The sequence below is a fragment of the Nesoenas mayeri genome (assembly GCF_963082525.1).
Source record: "Nesoenas mayeri genome assembly, chromosome: 1".
Lineage (NCBI taxonomy): Eukaryota > Metazoa > Chordata > Aves > Columbiformes > Columbidae > Nesoenas > Nesoenas mayeri.
This window is the reverse complement of record NC_137541.1, coordinates 101,885,237-101,903,721: the sequence shown is the minus strand read 5'-3', so window position 1 is coordinate 101,903,721 and position 18,485 is coordinate 101,885,237. Positions and strand designations below refer to the sequence as shown.

Sequence of the window (18,485 nt, the reverse complement as noted above, 5' to 3'; positions counted from 1 at the left end):
ACAATACAACAAATATGAAGTCAAAATTAAATGTTGGTATAAATTACCTTTGGTGAAAACAAAGATTACTCGCATAATGATATATACACCCACAAAGCAGTAAGTCATAAAAATATATATCATTACATCCTTAAGTTTACAATATATAATAATTAGATCAGTGGCTTTTAATCTATTTAAAATTTTGGACCTATAAAGATACCTCTTACAGTGAATCCGAACAGAATGACAACGGACTTCCTTTTTTTTTTACCTCCACTAATCTCTAAAAAACCAGTTCCTATGTCCCCTAGCAGCTTGCAAGGCACAGTTTGAAAGTACAGAATTTGAGAACTGGTAAATATTACTGTCTTTATTTACCTAGTAGCCTTGGTCTTCAAAAACAAACCAAACAAGAATGTACCAAAACAAAAACTACAACAAAAAAGCTATTAAAACACATAAGCAAATGGCTGTGTATAACGGAAAGCTCAGAAAGCCTGAGAGAATAAAAAAGGAAAACTTGAAGAAAAAAATAAATAGCATAACATGGAGTGAAACACTGAAAGGCAGTTTTGTAACGTTGTTTACAAATAACAGGTCACACAGCTCTCCTACTTTTTCTTCTAATTTTGCTGGTTTTATGAATGCATTTGGCTAACACTCAAAAGAACACATCCATAGACTAATGAGGGTAAAATGCTGGTTCAAAGGAGACACAAGCAAACGGTCTGTCAGCAGAATATTTGCAAACAGTTGAAATCAATAATAAATTCAACCTAACCAAATGTAATGCATACAAACAGAAATTAAAAGACTGAGGCAATTGGCAAATACATAAATGATGTTTCAGGCCACAGGCCATATTTTCTCACATACGTTAGCACATTAAATAGGCTGGCAAGACATTCGCTTCCACTTGAGACACCAGAGAAATAACCGTATGTATTTCCAAAGACAAAAATAACAATCAAGACAATGTTAACAGCATAAATAATTATACATTTATATAAAGCAACTATTTGTAGAAATGTCTGAGTCATCAAATGAAAAACGTTTGAGTCCGAAAATTTTTTAAGGTTAGAAAAATAAATTTAATGTTCCCTCTGCATAATATCTACTGTTGACACACAAAGAGCAACTACTCCCAAGAAAAACGGCAAATTAAATTAAAACACATACACCACATCACCAGCACACAGACATTCCCCTTCTAGGGATTTTTTGTATTTAGGACCAGTGAAACCTTTATATGTATCTATATGGCCAGCATCTAATTTGCAGTTGCACTATGCCTTCCAACTTCCTCCTTGGTGTCACCCAAGCCATCTGGAGGACCCGTACCTGTAGAAGGCTTGGCTTAGCTGGCAGAAGCCAGGCAGCTGGCTTGGCCCTGAGGTCTGTTCAGAGTGATGAGGCCCAGACTGATGAGATCCATCCCAGAACGGGTCAGAGAATGTATAGCTCCAGCCTCTGGCCAATGTAAAACGTGTGGGCATACCTGTCCCTGCGCGGGAAGGCTGGCACGTGGTCTCCACAGAGGGTACAGCCACTCTCAACCCTAATGTGAAAGACAATCATCAGGTGCCGAACCTAATGTTGTGGGCTTTTTATATGACAGGTCATAGCTGGTGGAATAGTTTTAAGACTATACATGACCTAGACAGGCAATGATGAGAGCATTCTGCCACTGCTTGCCAGTTTCTTTATAGGTGGCTGCTGCTAGGGTTTCTTAGACCTTGTGATGTGGGCTGGCCTATGAAAACTAAGGACACTTGACTGAAAAAAGTCACAGGTTCCAACTGTCCACCTAAGGTGGTCACAGTCACTCTTCAGAGCATGTGTTTGCAATCCCAAACTTCTAAGCCTTTGGCTTTATACTGCAAAACATTAAGCCTAAGCAAATTTCAGCACAGTCAACACAACTCCTGCACATTTTAAAGAAATGGGGCTCTAAATCTTGACTTCATGTTTGTCAGCTACAGAAACTTCAAAGGACACTGTGAGAATTCAGATAAGAACAGTATTCAAAATCGTGGAAGCTGAGCTATAGAGGTGTAACTAGTAACTACTCCTACATCTCCTACATTTCTACAGTCCTAAAATTACATTCGGCCCTTTGAAGGCCACCATGAGGCTGATGTGGCCCCCGGTGACAATGAGTTTGACACCCCTGTCAGATGAAGGAAGACTACTTATGTGGGCTATGGGAGAGGAGAGGGACACCATAGTCTCTGTTTCGTTACAAGAATACCGACTGTCAGGACTAAAGCTAAAATCACACACACGATCAGCTGCTTTAAAACAGGCTTAATCAGTCAAGAATCTGTGCTGCCATCATATAAGGCCTGATCCTAGAAGTCTCCTGCACACGCCAAATACATTTTGCAATATCAGGTCCCAGCTTTAAGAGGATTTGTTGAACGTTCAGAACACAAGTGTATTATCAACTCTGTCCTTGCTGGCCTTACCTGTGTATTGCAGAGCTGACAGAAAGAAAAACTACAAAATGCAGAAAATATTCACTAAAATGAAACCTCTTAAATTCACTGGAAACTCCAATGGTTTTCGCTGGGAGGAGGGGGAAGTTTAAAAAAACAAAGTTTAAATGTGATTACAAAAAGGCTGGAAAAACCCAACAGAGGATTGTTCAGACACAATCTAATACCCTAAACTCAACTCTGTTTAGCCAAAAAACTAATTAACAGATTAACAAAAGATTAACAAATTAAAGCAATCATTACTTCTAACTCTAAACTCACCATCAAAGGGGAGATAAAATTTTTTCATAACTATCCTAATTTATAATATGATGGAAAATAGGATTGTGCTTTCAGTAAGCAGAATTTTACATTAATACTTCTTAATAAAATAGCAACAAAATAAATTTACAATGTGTTTTGATCTTCAAAATTCTTCAAAAACAGTCATTAATAAGATCTTCATAGTAGTTCCGTAGGATGGTAGGCAGATAAATCCTTTACATTCCACTAAAGTATCCAGCTGTGGAAAGTTGTGCCCTACTAGTTGCCTTTTAAAGATGTTAAGGAACAGATTATTTTCTTTTAATAGATATATGTTCAAATTTACTTAAAAAAAGGGAAAATAGTTGTACTTCAAACTAATCTCACGGCAATGTGAAAATAGGAGCAAACAACTACAAAAGTGTTCACTGTAATTACCTGAACACTTTGTAAATATATACAGAATACAGGTCACTATATATTTTTAGTAAGAGGAAATCAAATTTATTTTACACTGTACTCCATGTCCATGAACACCTGCTATGCACAACACACCTCATCTACAAAGCCACCATTCACTGAGTATGATCAAATTGACAATGTATAATTGCATTTAACATGTTGTCATTACAGAACACAGAACCCTTCCACGTTTCAAGTGGTTTTTAACCCAAAATACATGCTGTTGTTAAAGTAATAGATACCATGAAGAATATATTGCCTACCCTAAGCAAAATTTTAAATAAAAAATTAAATCCAGCAGTAAGCCTATATGCATGCAAACATGCAAAACATTAGAAAAAACAGACACAAAAGCCACTGCTGTAACCGCAAAATATCACTAACAAACTAGAAAAAGCCCACATATCATATATACTGCCATCATAACACAGGAAATGCACAGGAGTAAGTATTTTGAAGGCATGTCATCTTAGCCAAGAAAAAAAAAATACAGTTCAGAAAATTCCTAAAAAATTTTCATTGGCTACTTGACAGTCAGCAAGTTAAAATCAGTGTGGCGTAGCTTTTGAGGTAATCTACTCACACTTTTCTTCCTCCTTCTTGTAAACTGCCCATCAGGGCCTAAGCTACATTCAATTTTTTACCTCACCTCTACCCAGCATTACCAGACTAGGTAGTAAAGAAATGATGGCCATCTCCCAGAAAAGCTGATTTAATTCATCAGCAGTGAGAGTCATCATTATGTTAATGGTTTAGTAAATTTAAGCTGCATGCAATAAATAGGTTCTTCCCTTCCACTCTAATGTCATATTTAGGGCCATCCTTTCAGCTTGGCTTATGTTTTTTTCCAAGTACATAAAATCCTCTGAGAGTGAAGCTGGATGAATTTTTACGATACACTGTCATGCACTACTTTTAAACTAATTGGCTCATTTGAATTAACTGGTTATGTAAGGTACTTATTGATACAAGCAGAAGAACAGAGCCACGCATATTTGTGTTTTTTAATACAAAACCAGATTCCTACAAATACACATGAGCATTGTTAATGAGTTATAACACCAGCAACCCCTCCAAAAACATTAATAGTCAAAATGGAAATAAACCAACCATTAATATCTTTCACAGAATGACACAAAATCTGTCTCCCAAACACCATGCCATGTTATTAAAAATGTACCTGCTTCTGGTCTTTACTTTCACTTTTGAGAACTCGGATAGGAAGTAAGATGTGTTCCTCATTAGAATAATCCTTGGATGTGCCTTTTATCTGTGCCTTCCAGATTACATTATTTTAGTTTAAAAGCCAAGAAATTAAAAAGTAAACTGTACTAAAAACATAAAACTACAGACACTTTTATGTTAAAAAAAAGGACAAAATTCAGTCCAAAACGTAAAACAAAAATAAAAAAAAAAACAAACAACAACAAAACCAGCAAAGTTAAGCCCCAACTAAAAGAGAGCTGAATGTATATAACTGGCAGCACTACCAACACCTTCTGTATAAAAATGAGAAGAGTTTTGGTGTGTTTCAATAAATTCTGTAGCCAAATTAATTGCTAGAGATCTAATTCATGTATGCATGTAAATGGGCATGAGAAGAGTTAAGTTTGTTTTGTGACTGTAAAAAGCACGAGATAGATATCCTTGGAAACTAATCCCCACAGTATGAACAGGCACTGTCTGTGCTTGGATTCCCTGTCCTAACCCGTCAGCAAAGCTCAGCCCTATCTGGGGAGAATGCTCGGGAAGAGGGTAATTTCACTTCGATATCTCTGTTGAAATCAGGTTTTAAATTTCATTCCTAAAAGCAAACAAAAACTGAACAGAATTACAAAGGAAAAAATGAAAGATACTATCATTTTGAAGTTTAAATGCATCCCTCAGCCACACATGGTACCCCAGTTGTCACCTCCTGGTCGCATTATGCTCAGTCAGATGTGCAAGCACAGCATCCACTCCTGACTTTGCCACATTTCAGCAAGCATGTAATTAAAGGGTGCTGCACCTCTGCCTTCTCCCAAAACCTGACAACCAGCCTGGCCCAGTCCCACATTCATTCCACTGCCTCTGCACCACCTCCAGTGCTGCTGACTGGAGCCAGAAACCCAAGCACGTCCCAGTTCAGAGTTTGACAGCCTGTCCATCACACTCCATCACCGTGCTCCGACCTCAGGGTAACCCCTTTTTGTCTCCAGAGTTACTTCTCAGACTACCTTAATGCTATCTCCAGACGTATATATGTATATACACTTATATGTACATATGAGCACAGGCGCACAAACTCAGACACACGACAATTAGCACAGATTATTTTAAACAATTAATATTTGTGAAACGGATTACTGGTTAACAACCCCAACTGAGACTATCTGGTAACAGAAGTCTTAATACTAATGGGTCTCTGGACACACACATACCCTCTGCCAGTGGCAACCAGACTGAACTCACTGGCATAGACAACAACTGACTTGCAGCTGCAGAACAACACCGAAAATGGTTACACAACTCCTAAATGTAAGTTACCAACATATATGGATTCACAAAAAAAAAAATCTGGATTTTTACTTCACTTTCTAGAAATCTCATGCTGCCTACTGTGAAGGTCAATTCTTTTGGAAGAAAGTCTTTTCAATGATTTTCCTGTAGGCTACTGGGCTGTGTTCAAATTGGCACAAACTCATCAGTGGACACTTCTAAGCATGAAACGTAACAACAGTGGTTTACATGTTCATCGTAACAATGCAACAGCATCCTTTCAGCCATGCTATTATAACATGATTATTCTGTTCAGAAATATAAATCGTAAACAGTTGGCTTTGCTCTTGCACTGCAGAGAATATTCTGCAGTTTCCATTCAATGGTACAAGATTAATGAAAAGCTAATGGTGCTACACAGCAAAATACAGCAGAAGTCAAAGTTGCACACCCAGTGCAGTTTGCTGCCTTCAAAAAGGAGCACAACAACTGTATTATTCTGCAGAATGACAAAGGGAATCTATCCACCAAAAGAAAATCCTCTTTGTTTTCTTGAAGATAACGTCAAGGGATATTTTCCAAGTATCTTTAATGCCCAAGGGAAAAACGTTGCTTCTCTGCTCCATCAATAATTTATTGCAGGTATGGGAAAGTTGTGTTTCCATAGGAAAAAAAAAAATAAAACCCACATTTGATGTTACCACATCTTTCCACCTAGTAAAATTGCGATTTTATGTAACAAAATGCATTTTAAACCTACTACATAGTAGTAAGAGGTTAAAACGTAACCAAGAATTAGAAGCTTAACTGAAATTTGGGTCAGTGAATGCAATCATGTTTTAAACAGCAGTGGAGTGAGGTATAGAGCGACCGTTACATATTAATGGCAAACACCGCTTCTTAAAAAGCCTTGTTTCACCCTCCAATGGCAAAGAGTCAATAAAACTGAGCACTTAATTAAACAAAAGCATTCTCACGACTATATATATACACGCAATTATTATACACTGTTAGTGCTACTTGTCTGTTCATAAACAGGCCAAGAGCCACGTCATCTAAGCATCAAGAAACACGGTTTTGTCCACGTGTGTAGCGTACTATGTAGCTTCTCACAACAAAATGAGTAAGATCCAACACCCAAGCCGAACTGTATTTATACAATGCACTTAGCTAAAACATGAAAATAATTGCTTCTTCATACTGCAGTACTGCCATTATGATTTTGTATTGCATGGATATTGCGTTCCCGGTGTAAAATCCCGTTGTAACTTCATACAAAATTATGAATCTTCACATGCACTCCAATTTAAATAGGACAAGAGGTCATATATTGATTGGCCACACTACAAATAGAGAAGGTCAAGAAATGAGGCTAAACACTGTGATGCCCCTTTTATTACATAAAGTCAACAAGATCATAAAAAATGGAAGCCAAATCATCAGAAGCGCCTGACCCCAAGCCTCTTTTCCTTCTGAAGTCATACTATTAACTCAGCATAAGAAAGGGACTGGTGGCTGGGACCTGGACAGAGGATTACAGAGGCAACATACAGGCTGCACGTCCAGCCATATACTCTCCTCTCCTCCCACAACAAATGAAGAAATCCCATACCTGCTGCAAGAGTCCAATATTTTTAAGGCACCAATATCACTTAAACTAAATACAAACATGCACGAGAAAAGTGATGCAAAATGCCTGTGCTCCTTAACCTTCAAAACCAGCCTTGTATCCATACTTAAACTATCAGTTAAGCTTACTGAAGCAATTTTTTTGTATTTCCATGGAATTACTAAATATTAGTAACTATTATTTATAAATCTCTGTTTAGGATCAATCTCTACACACAAAGAAAACTGGCAAGAAACTATGACCTTGTCTTAAGAGGCTGAACATCCTTCTTTGATTCCGCCTAATTTTTACATAGTCCTAACTTCAGGAAGTTCTTGTATTTGTAAAACAAAATACCATCAGTCATTTTCAAATGAAATTCCATTTTACTAATGACCAGACTGCCACCAAAAACAAACAGCCAAAAAAACAAACCCACTCAGTAAACAATACCAAACTTAAAATATCATCTTGTCTACCAAAGAAAAGAAAAAGGACCTAAACCCCATTTTTCAACTTTGGACATTTGTTTCAGTATCATTAAAATGACAGATTTTGTATTGACAGGAAGGCTGCTGGAACTATGACTCTACATAGGAATAATGTTTTTGTTTAATTTCAACCAACTCGTCCAAGTAGGCCATTTGGTAGAAACCTATAAATGGCACCCAGGGGGTCTGGGTTCTTGCTGTAAAGAGGTCAGCTATTTCCTCCTAACTAAAAATAGGCAAGAGGGGGAGGGGAAGAGGGAATGGAGTTTAATTTAGCAACTGAAAAAAAGTTTACAAAATTACTTCCATCTTGCCTCATAATGAAGATTATGAAAAAAATAATCTGCCCTCAAGAGTTACAAAACCTCGATTGTTTTACAGGCAGGCTGGTGTTCATCATCAAAAATAATAATAGGAATTAAACAAGCTAACAGTGAAGAGAATGGAGGGTACAGATCGCATGTTGTGAAGGGGATGCCCACACCCTCTCTGCACAGAGCAGCCAGATTTATCGGCAGCAGCGCTGCCAGGTGTTAACAATCCTCCTCTCTCCTACCAGCTGAGGTCACGCTGTTGTCCCGCAGATAAGGCACCACAACCAGCTGCTCTTCCCCTGAGTCAGTTTTTTCCACCATTTACCCTCCTGGCTTTTTGTCTCCCTCACTTACTCACATTACAACTTTTTCAGGGCAAGAACTGTCACGTACAATATTCCCAAAATGGTCCCAATTCAAATGAGGGCCCCTTGGCACCACTAAAATACAAACAAAGTTGGTTCAATACCGACTACAGCATGGATTCTAGCACTAGACTGTAGCAGTATCCAACAGAAAACACCAAGAGTTCGTGGCACTGAAGCGGCGCTCACCCACCCGCTATCTACAGCAATCGCCAGGCTAAAGCCCTGGGTCAGGTCTTCCAGACCCGTTTCCACAATGAACTGAACCCAGCATATTACTAAATCCCAGGCACATTGCACTGCTGACTTAGCTACTGAGAAACAACATCCCGTCCGTGCTGAAGGACATTCTCTACTCCTTCCTAGCTCAGGGATGTAAGGCTTTCAATGACTGCCACGGCCAGAGGAGTCTCCGCTCAGGAACCTCTTCCAGGAGGCAACAGCCCATGAGATACAGCAAGTGGACAACAGGTTTACTTCTGGCCCCAGAAATCGGAAAAACCCACCTCTAAATCCATGACAGGACCAAACTGGGCAAACTGGTGGGGCAGAAGCCTGACAATTCCAGGCACAGACATGTCCCCCTTCCCTATCAAAAATTTAACTTATTTTTGCAATTTTGATACTCTTATTGCGGAGGATACTTGCCACCCACTGAAAAGAAGAACAAGTAGCACAACTCACAGCAGCAGCATGGCAAACGACACTGGAATTGTCTTACTTAATTGGGTGGGGGAAGGACAGAGGATGCATTCAGATGATAACTTATCTGCACAGGGTTGGGGTTTTTTTTGTCGTATGAGACTTGGACAGCTGTGTAGTTGACAGTGTTTCCACGTATGTGTAGTTTTTAGTCCTCTTTGCTTCTGAAACACACTTTTTCATCTTAGGGGGAGGGAAAACAACCTTGGTTGTTGCCTAGCTTGCTGAAGGTGTTAAACCGAGATGACTACAACAGCTCGGCTCAAATCTCCACCAGTTTTACCATTATTGCATGTAGCCCAAGAAAGGTTTAACGTACTTTTAATGTAATAGCCTCCTCTCACTTTCCTTTTTCCTCCCACCCCCTCTACAAACCTTCTGCTGGAAAGCTTCCCTTTTTTACTATCTGTGTCGTTGAGATGTTGCAATTATCTATAATTAAAAAAAAAAAAAAAGGTGCCAAAACACACTAGGACAACCCTGCTCCCTTGCCAACAACATCTGCTATCACAGAATGAATATATTTACTTCAAAACCTGCCCTGTGTCTCTGTATCTGACAGCACACTGACTATACGACAGGAAGAGGCCTAAATCCAGCATGTGCAACCACATGGTAGGCAAGGTATAATATATGATGTTAAATCTTGTATATGCCACACAAGTAGTCTCAGTTAAAGAATTGCTAATAGATGGGCTAAGCAAGAAAGATATTACATTATATTTGTCATGAGTAAAGACCTTGTATTTATTACCTACAATCAGATTTCCCTCTGGCACAATATATTTATTTTCATACTATTAGCCTAAAATACCAGTCTTGACATTTTAATTTTACACTCCATTTTATACAAATCTTCACTTGAGGAGTGTGCTTTTCAATGGAGTGTTTCAGTTTTCTGCAACATTATGCTGCAATATTTTCTTTTTCTCGTGAAACACACGATGAGCTCCACCAAACACAACATTTCCCCTCCCCCACCAGCATATACACTTTAAGACTTGAGCATCGAGAAGGGAAAAACACCGTACAAATCCTCGTGGAGAACAGCAAGAGACATGTTAAGGCAACATAAAGGAAAACCTTTATTCAGTCTAAATACCGACTTTGAAAAATTACTATGCAAGCCTAACTTTTAGGGTGTGGCTTTGTGGTGTTCAGCTCCCCCCTCCCCCCTTTTTGTGCCGTGCAGGATGTCTACTTGAGAACCCAACAACATATAATTAAATAGGTCAAGGGTCACTCCCTTTACATCACACCAATATTTATCCTCGCACCGCACCGAACCGAAACATCAGACCGACCGCCGAAGATTAAACCAGCACCACAAAATGGGGAACAAGGCTGGGCGAGCTGACAGCAGCTGAGGGAAAAGGTGTCCACCGGCTTCCCGCCCCAAGGGTGGCTGCACCCAGCGCCCCAATGCACGGCCGTCCCTCTTGCGGAAACTGCACAGACACCGGGCAAGCCGGGCCCGGAGCGAACCGGTGTGCAACAGGTCTGCAACCCCGCTCCCCCCGCAGCGCCCAGTGCCACCCCCGGGGCTCCCCCGGCAGCACCCCCGCCCCCTCCATCAGCCTCCAGCCCCGCTAACGGGCCGGGCAGCACCGCACATCACCGGGGTGTTGGGGGAAGATGGGGGGCGAGGGGGGGGGATTAACTTGTTTACCTACTTGGAAGTAAACTTCCATGTACGGGAGCGACCGGCCCCTCCGCCCGCTGCTGATTCAAGCCCTGGCGATGAATGAGATCCCCTCCCCCACCCGGGCTCTGCAAACTCCACACTTGAGCGTGAATACCTCGCATTTTTCCCCCCACCGAGTAATTTTTTTTTTTTAAGGAAAAAATGATGCATTAGAATACTATCTCAGGACTAGGGAGCCGCTCCACAAACTGCCCTCCCCACCCTGGGGTGGGTCAGTGGGTTCTCGCCCCGCTCGGGGGGGCAGACGAAATCGCACCCAGCACCCAGACGGCAGCCCTGAACACATCACCTCGGCCCAGCGCTCCCGCGAAACAAACCCAAATAGCCCCCAAAACGCCCCGGTTCAAAAAAACCACAAAACTTCGTCATAACAGACATCGGCTGAGCGACCCCCCCCCCATTTCTCCTCCCCACCCCCCCTCCCCGGGCGGGTCAGCCCGCCGAGCCAGGGCAGGCTGCAGAGGGGACGTGGGGGGCGGCGGGCTGGGTTCGGGGGGCTGCATCGGGGAAGGACGTTTGTCACCTCTCCGCGCGTAAGAGAGAGGAAAACACACACACACACCAAGAAAAAAAAAAAAAGAAGAGAGAGTCCCCAGGATGAATAATCCGCCTCGGAAACTCACCTCGCTCAGCGGGCGTTAAAGGCACAGCTCCCGCGGGCGGCGGGGGGAAAGCCTCAACTTCTGCGGGCGGCGCTGGCGGAGACTTTCCCCTCACTTGCCGCGCATGGTGCAACTCCTCTTCCCCCGGGGTCCCGGCCAGCCTGCGAGGAGACTGTAAATCCCCCCTCGCCGCCGCCGCCGCACACGCCTCCTCCTCCCCCTCCGCGCGCACAGGCGGCACAAGGAAGTCCCGGAGAGTGGGAAGGGGAAAACGGAAAGTTTTGGGGCGGAATGGCGGTCAGGAGGTGCCGCCGCTCGGCACGGCTCAGCCGGCGGGGTGGGGGTGGGGGGGGACACACGATGGTTGGGCCGGTGCGGGCGCACGGCGGCGGCGGGAGCGCGGCGCTGAGGGGGAACCGGCCGCACCCGGGGCCCGCCGCCGCCGCCACTGCCGGGCGGGAGGGAGGGAAGGGTGGGTGGAAGGTGGGGGGTGGGACACCGGGTCGAGCGGCGGAGTCCGGTGGGGTGAAGAGAGACCGGGAGTTGGGGGGGGGGGGGGGGGGGGGGGGGTGGTCGAACCTGCCGCGCCCTCCCCCACCTGAGTCCCGCGCACCCCCAGGCACACGGGGACACGCAACTCGAGACACAGCGGGTGTCCCCAGCGCCGCCAACGCCCCTCGGGGTGCCCTCAGGTAACTCCTGCCGCTCGCTTCCACGCGTTATTTTCAGTATTGTTGTGCTTTCACGCCCCCCCAATCCGTAACAGAAACCCAGTGACAAACCAAGCACGCACACACACACCCCCACGCACACGGAGGACAACCTGCACCCTTCCCCCACCCCGCCGAGCAGCGCGGCGGCGTTAACCTTGTGCGAGGCCGGCAGCCAGCAGCAGAGCCGCCCCGCGCGGCTGGGGACACGCGTTGCCCACGGCCGCCCTCCCCCACGCACGTACAGCGCCCGCGGCAGCCACCCGGGCCCTGGCACACGCTGCTGCCGGCCCGCTTGGCAGCGCCTGTAACCATTACTATTATTATTATTGTTATTTATTTAAGCTCGAGGCTGGTGGGGGTGCACGGAAAGGCCCCTGCAGAGCCCACCCGACACGGACCTGGAGGCACGTTGCCTCACGCACATAAAACACGAGGAGCGCATCGTTATTATCGGTTACTATGACGTTTTGTTTCGCACAGGGTGCAATGACCCACACGGGGCCACGCTCCGCTCCCCGGGGCGCTCCCCGGCCCGCCACAATGGGTGCTTCCCGGTCCCCGCTGCTCTCCCTGGGGCCGCCGGGGATGCACAGGCCGGGCTGCGGGCAGCACCCCCCGGGGCACTGGGGGGGTTGGTGGGGCTGACGCGGCCTCCATAGCTGTGAATCAGCAGAAAACGGGCTTTATTGCCCGCCGGTGGGAATGCAGCACCCGCGGACAGACGCACCGCTTCTCTGCAGCCTCCGTGGTGCCCGTTCCGTTCCCCCCCTCCCCACCCCCACGGGCGGCGGTAGCAGCGCGCAGCTCCGCGCCGGGCGGATGATGCAACGCGGCCCGGGCTCCATGTGCTTTCCCCTCCCCCTCCGCGGCGTGTGTTTTTTTTTCCGCCTGGAGGGTCACCCGGCGGCTGATTGATTCTCCTTTCGCCCTGCTCAGTCATTCGGGGTTGGAAAGTAAATAACAAGTTGACATCATTACCGCGCTCCGCAGTGCCCCGCCGCGCCGCTACCGCACGGCGACGAGTAGCTGCGCACGCAAAAAAGAAAACCCTCGCCGCACCGGGCCCAGCCCCTGCGACCGCTCCTGCCCGCCGCCCCCCAGCACAGCGGGGCCCGGGGCCGGCGCCCCCGCAACCTCGGCTCGTACCTCCACAGCGCTGGAGTGGGGTTCCGGCCGGTTGTAGGGAGCCGCCGCGTTTGTTGGTGGTGGTGGTTGCAGCTCCGCGAACCCCCTCCTCCCCCCGCCCAACCCCCACCTCGGCCTCATGGCTAATGTCATGCAAATAATAAGATTATCTGGATGTTGCCTGGGTGTCTGCCTCGGTGGGCTGATCTCGGTGACAGCGAGACTCGCTCGGCACCGAAAGTCGTATTTATTATTGTTGTGTTGTTTTTATTTCTATTTTTTTTTTCTCTAAATGACCTTTCCACTTTTTTTTTTTTGGTCTTATTTTGACATTAAAGGGAATTTCCTGCTCATTATACATTTAGCCCAAAGCCTACGTATGTGCTGTCGCCGAGCGTACATATGGAAAAATATGATGTAATCCGAGGCAGCACAACAAAGATCATTGCTACATACATACACGTATGTGTTGAAACGAGAACTCTCGAAACACTGGGAAATGTTATTGCGGGCTAATGTGATTCATTTTCGTATTTGGAGCCTAGAGACTGCAGCACAAGGCCATCAGCGCTTAAGCTGACATACCAACAAATGTCTCCTGTTCTAAATAAGCTCCCATTCCACTTTTTTTCAAAAATAAAACCTACATCAGGTTCTTATTACTTGACAATGTAAACAAACAGAAACCCTCTCCAGATTTATAGTGAGACGGCATTGAATTTTTACTTCTTGTGCTTTTTGCTTATTTGCTTGCTTTTAAAGTGCTATGGGCTTACAAATGAAGTAAGCTCGTCAGAAAATGGTTGCAAGTCAAGACCTGTGTAGCTTCTGAGGCTTGGTCATCCAGTAAAGAGGCTGGGACCATTCCCACTCCTGCATTCTCTCTCTGGGAGACCTTATTGCAGCCTTTCAGTATTTAAAAGGGGACTATAAGAAAGGTGGGGACAGACTTTTTAACAGTGCCTGTTGCAACAGGACAGGGGGTAAGGGTTTTAAACTAAATGAGGGAAGATTCAGGTCAGACACGAGGAAGAAATTTTTTACAATGAGGGTGGTGAAACACTGGCCCAGGTTGCCTGAGAGGTGGTAGATGCCCCATCCCTGGAGACATTCCAGGCCAGGCTGGATGGGGCTCTGGGCAACCTGATCTAGTTGAAGATGTCCCTGCTCATTGCAGGGGGGTTGGACTAGATGACCTTTGAAGGTCCCTTCCAACTCAAACTATTATATGGTTCTATTAATTGAGCTCTTACTCTCTCTGTTAGGCCTGGTCCTGGCAGCTCAGCCTGGCCAGGCAAGCTCAGCACTGGGAGACTGGTGTTGGCAGCATTGGAGGGCTGTGTGGCTTGGAAGCACCAGGGCAGGGGGATATCTCCAGCAGCAGCCCCAGTGAGAGGCAGCATTACAGATCTATTTTGGCCGGTGCAGCCTTCCAAGACATGGGTTTGATTTTTCACTGCTGAGGAGCAGCATGTGCTCATCCTACACTGCCTGGATGCTCTGGCCGCGTAACCTAGTTTGAACCTCCGGCTCAGAAAGCCGTGGGGTCCCAGCTGGGCACCCAGCTCATCCCAGGTTGGCCAGAGCCCAGCCACATGCGCTCTTCTGCTGAACTGGCAGGGAGACGGGGCTGGTCAAGAAAAGATGGGGCGGTGGGGAGCAGGAGGTATTGCCACAGCAGGGAAATTACACTGCAGCATCATATGGATATGATCAAATGACTTTTTCTCTCAGTTTTAACAGGGCACAATTGCTGCTCATGAGCAAGGTAATGTGAGTCCTGCAGGAAGCAAGCCAGGGCTGCCCACGTCTCCTCGCTTTCTGAACTGGTTCCTAGGGCCCATCGGAGTTGTCTGTATGTCTGTCCATTGCTGTGTCTGAGCAGCAGCAGCGAGGGCAGGCATGGACCAGGCAGGCTAGAGCTGGCCCTTGGGGAGACCAGGTTAAATATTGATGTGACGCTTGCTGAGAACTTAAAATGAAGTCTGTCAAGGGACGTGCTTTTTTCAAGCTTTCCTTGGCTAAAGGGAGAAGCACAGAACCCATGAGAAAGACTTGGGGTTTTTCAATGAAAATTAAAAAACCCCTCCAACTATAAAGTGATAGTAGAATAAAAGATAAAAGAGTCAATTGCTGCTCTGGCCCTTACAATAGTTTTGGCCTTTGTGTGACAGAAGACCCCAAAGTGACCATATATAAAAGAAATCACCAGGTTTTTAAGAGGTTTTTCTTTCAGTTTCATAACCCGTGATGCAGCGACAGTGATCAGCAGCGGTGCTGCGGCCCTGAAGCTCCGCGCCAAGGAAGCCAGAGCTGCGGTTTCTTACCCTCATTAAAATGGAAACCCAAACCTGAAACAATCAAAGTGAAGGGCTAGCAGGGTGGCCTACTGTGGAGATAATGGGATCATAAGACAAAATATTTTGCATTTTAAAAGATGAAAGCCATTGTTATTTTTCTAGTGCTTCATCATCATGTATTGTGTTGGTAACTGTTTCTAACTATGTTTTCCCCTTATACCATGTTTTTCTGTTCTCTGATTACACAGGTGAAAGTAAATTCTCCTGAATAAGCAAATCACTCAAAAATAAACGATTCTACTTTTATGTAGTTAAAAATTCTCACACACACTCAAAGTCTGAAATACAGATTAATTATTTACTCCTGTTATGAAATGTAAAAACTGTGGAGGTGCTGATCTCATTAAGTTTTAAAGAGAATTAATATAGAAACTTTTGACATGATAGTGAAAACTGAATTGGTGTTTTAACTTGGACAGATGCCTCAGGACTATTTAGATACAGGTGCAGTTTGCAATCCTTGTGTTGTAATACACAGATATTCTATAAGCTGAAATGTGACATGTTAGGCACTTAGTTCTACAACACTCTGAAATAAGTTAAACATAAATGCTTAGCTTTCCTGTTATGAGTTGTCCTGCCAGACAGTTTATGGTGGGAAAGTAAAAAGCATATTATTATTATTGTTTTTGTTGTTAGTGTTATTAGTGTTATTGTTTGGGGTTTTTTTAGCACATTTCTGGTGGCAAGCTTTGATTTCTAGTTTGTGAGCATCTTTACAATATTTGATATTTTTCAGATAAATGTTCTAATAAGAGTTATTCATGTAAGCAACTGCTCTCCAACATCAAAAACCAGTTTCTTATTTTCCCACTTGTTAATATCAAGAGTTTCAATTTGAAAAGGAAATTCTGATTGACTAAGATATTTTCAGGAACTGAGATCATCACTGGGATTTTTTTTCTTCATGTGTTACTTCATTGATGTCTTTGGACTAGACTGAAAGCTTTTGCTTATTTCACAAGCACTTGTGCAAGCAGACCTCTTGAGTAAAACAACATTATAAAAAATCAAAAAGCAAAACGGGAGACCTTATTTCAAAGTTTTTGGAAGACAAGACTGCCAAAAATGTTTTGATTTTATAAAGCAAGCACAGTCTGATCCTTTTTCTAGCCTCTCTACCCTTTTTCTCATGATAGTTTGCTTCATGTGGCTTATAATACCTGCATTTTCTGGCAACATTTTTTCATCTGCCTTTTTGAGACATGAAGATCTAGATTCCTTGGGCTCTAATAAGAATTCAGTCTAATCTAGAAGGAATCTAATAGTTTCTGATAAGAATTTTGATGTTATTACACTGTTGAAGAGGTTTCAAACCAGGATACGCTGTTTGTAGTTTCTGCCCTGTGCCATTATACAATCAATGCACATCTTCCGCTGCTCAGGGATGCTGCTTATTAGGTAAGAGTTACACTGAGTGTAGTTCTGCTTCTTTATATAAGGTGATAAGAACATTGTCAGTGATTCTCCCAAACTGCAGTTGCAAAAATCTGAATACATTAGGCCAACACTCCTATTTACTATATGAAAGATATTGTTTAGTATGTGGAACACGTGTAATTGTTATTACTTAAGGTAAAATAAATGAGAAACTTTGATGTATGTAATCTATACTCCTCTGATCTATTTAGTGGGCTGACATGTAGCTATATGGGTCCCTTAGGATCCTCAGATGGAACAGAGATTTTTTTATGTTGCTCTAATTTACTCTTGGAAACAGCTTGGCCTCCTGCCAGTCTGGGATAGAAAGAAGAGGGAGGTGATCATCTCTTTCTTTGTCTTCTCTCATCTACGCAGTGTTGCATGGTCTCAGCTGTGCTTCATTAATGCCTGGGACAGCTTATGATTTCGAGCTTTTTGGAGGAGAAAGTAGTTGTACCTAGGAGCTGGCTGCAGGGAGTGAAACACCTGGAGTTAACGGGATCAAATCTCCTGCAGTGAAGCCAGACTTGGTCAGAGGTTGTGCTACGGATGTGAGAGATGTTAGCAATCCCCCTTAGTTGCATGGGTATTCTGAAGGTGTACAAGTCCTGAGCATTATGATGGTGCTGTCAGATGTCTCCCCTTATCCTGTGAGGAAAACTTTGCACTCTGAGGCCAACAGCAGGAGCAGCCCTGCTGGCACGCTTCTCAAAGTGGCTAAAGCCAGGTGGGAACCGGGAGCCTACCCTCGGAGAAGACCTAATCTTCCCGAAGAGTTCTTGTTAAGACAGATTGTAGAAAGAGCCCAGTGGGGACTTTGCCAGGAAAGCCTCAAGGAGAACCCTGTCCCTCTCATAAGCAATGCATATGCAGAAGAATAAGCAAACTAGTTTCAGGGAACAAGACAAGTCTGTATCCAGCTAAGCAAGTAGTTCTGTGCAGGTGGGTAGGATGAAACAGTGTTTGTAAGGACCAAACATCCGCATAGCACCAACACCAGCCTCCAGATGCCTCTCAGGGCTGGAGGTGTCTGTCCCTAGGCTGGTCGTGCAGACCACCTGACAGTGCTGGAGCACCCTGGACACACTTCTGAGGTGCACCAGTTGAGTTAGTTTCACCCAAAGGGAACCCAGTTCTGCTCAGAAACTGCTCTGCTCTGCGGACCAAAGCACAGCACAGGGGGAGAGTCAGGAGAGTAATTTCAGAAATGCACCCCTGATTTAGACCAAGAGCAGTACAAATAGGTCCCTGTTTCTATTGACATTGCATTGTATAATATTTTACACTTTAAAAGGTTCCCTGTAATTCAGTGGTATTACTCAGGATTTAAAGCATGACTCACTGTTGTGAAATGTAAGACATATGGATTGCTTCCCTTGCCAAATGCAAAATTTTGGGTTTGAGAATTCTAAAA

The 18,485-nt window shown here is 44.3% G+C and overlaps 1 protein-coding gene across 6 annotated transcripts in view; it reads right to left on the bottom strand.

Moving 5' to 3' along the window:
- TBL1X (transducin beta like 1 X-linked) overlaps positions 1-13,977 on the bottom strand; it is a 205,885-nt gene extending 191,908 nt beyond the window's left edge. For 2 of the 6 annotated variants that reach the window (XM_080353894.1, XM_080353895.1), the window contains exon 1: positions 11,473-11,782. The gene's annotated coding sequence lies outside the window, so the exon portion shown is untranslated. Of the gene's footprint in view, positions 1-11,472; positions 11,783-12,049; positions 12,200-12,318; positions 12,450-13,310 lie in introns of those variants that run through there. The other 4 variants (XM_080353892.1, XM_080353891.1, XM_080353893.1 and 1 more) reach the window with 4 other exon arrangements.
- Positions 13,978-18,485: the final 4,508 nt, after the last annotated feature.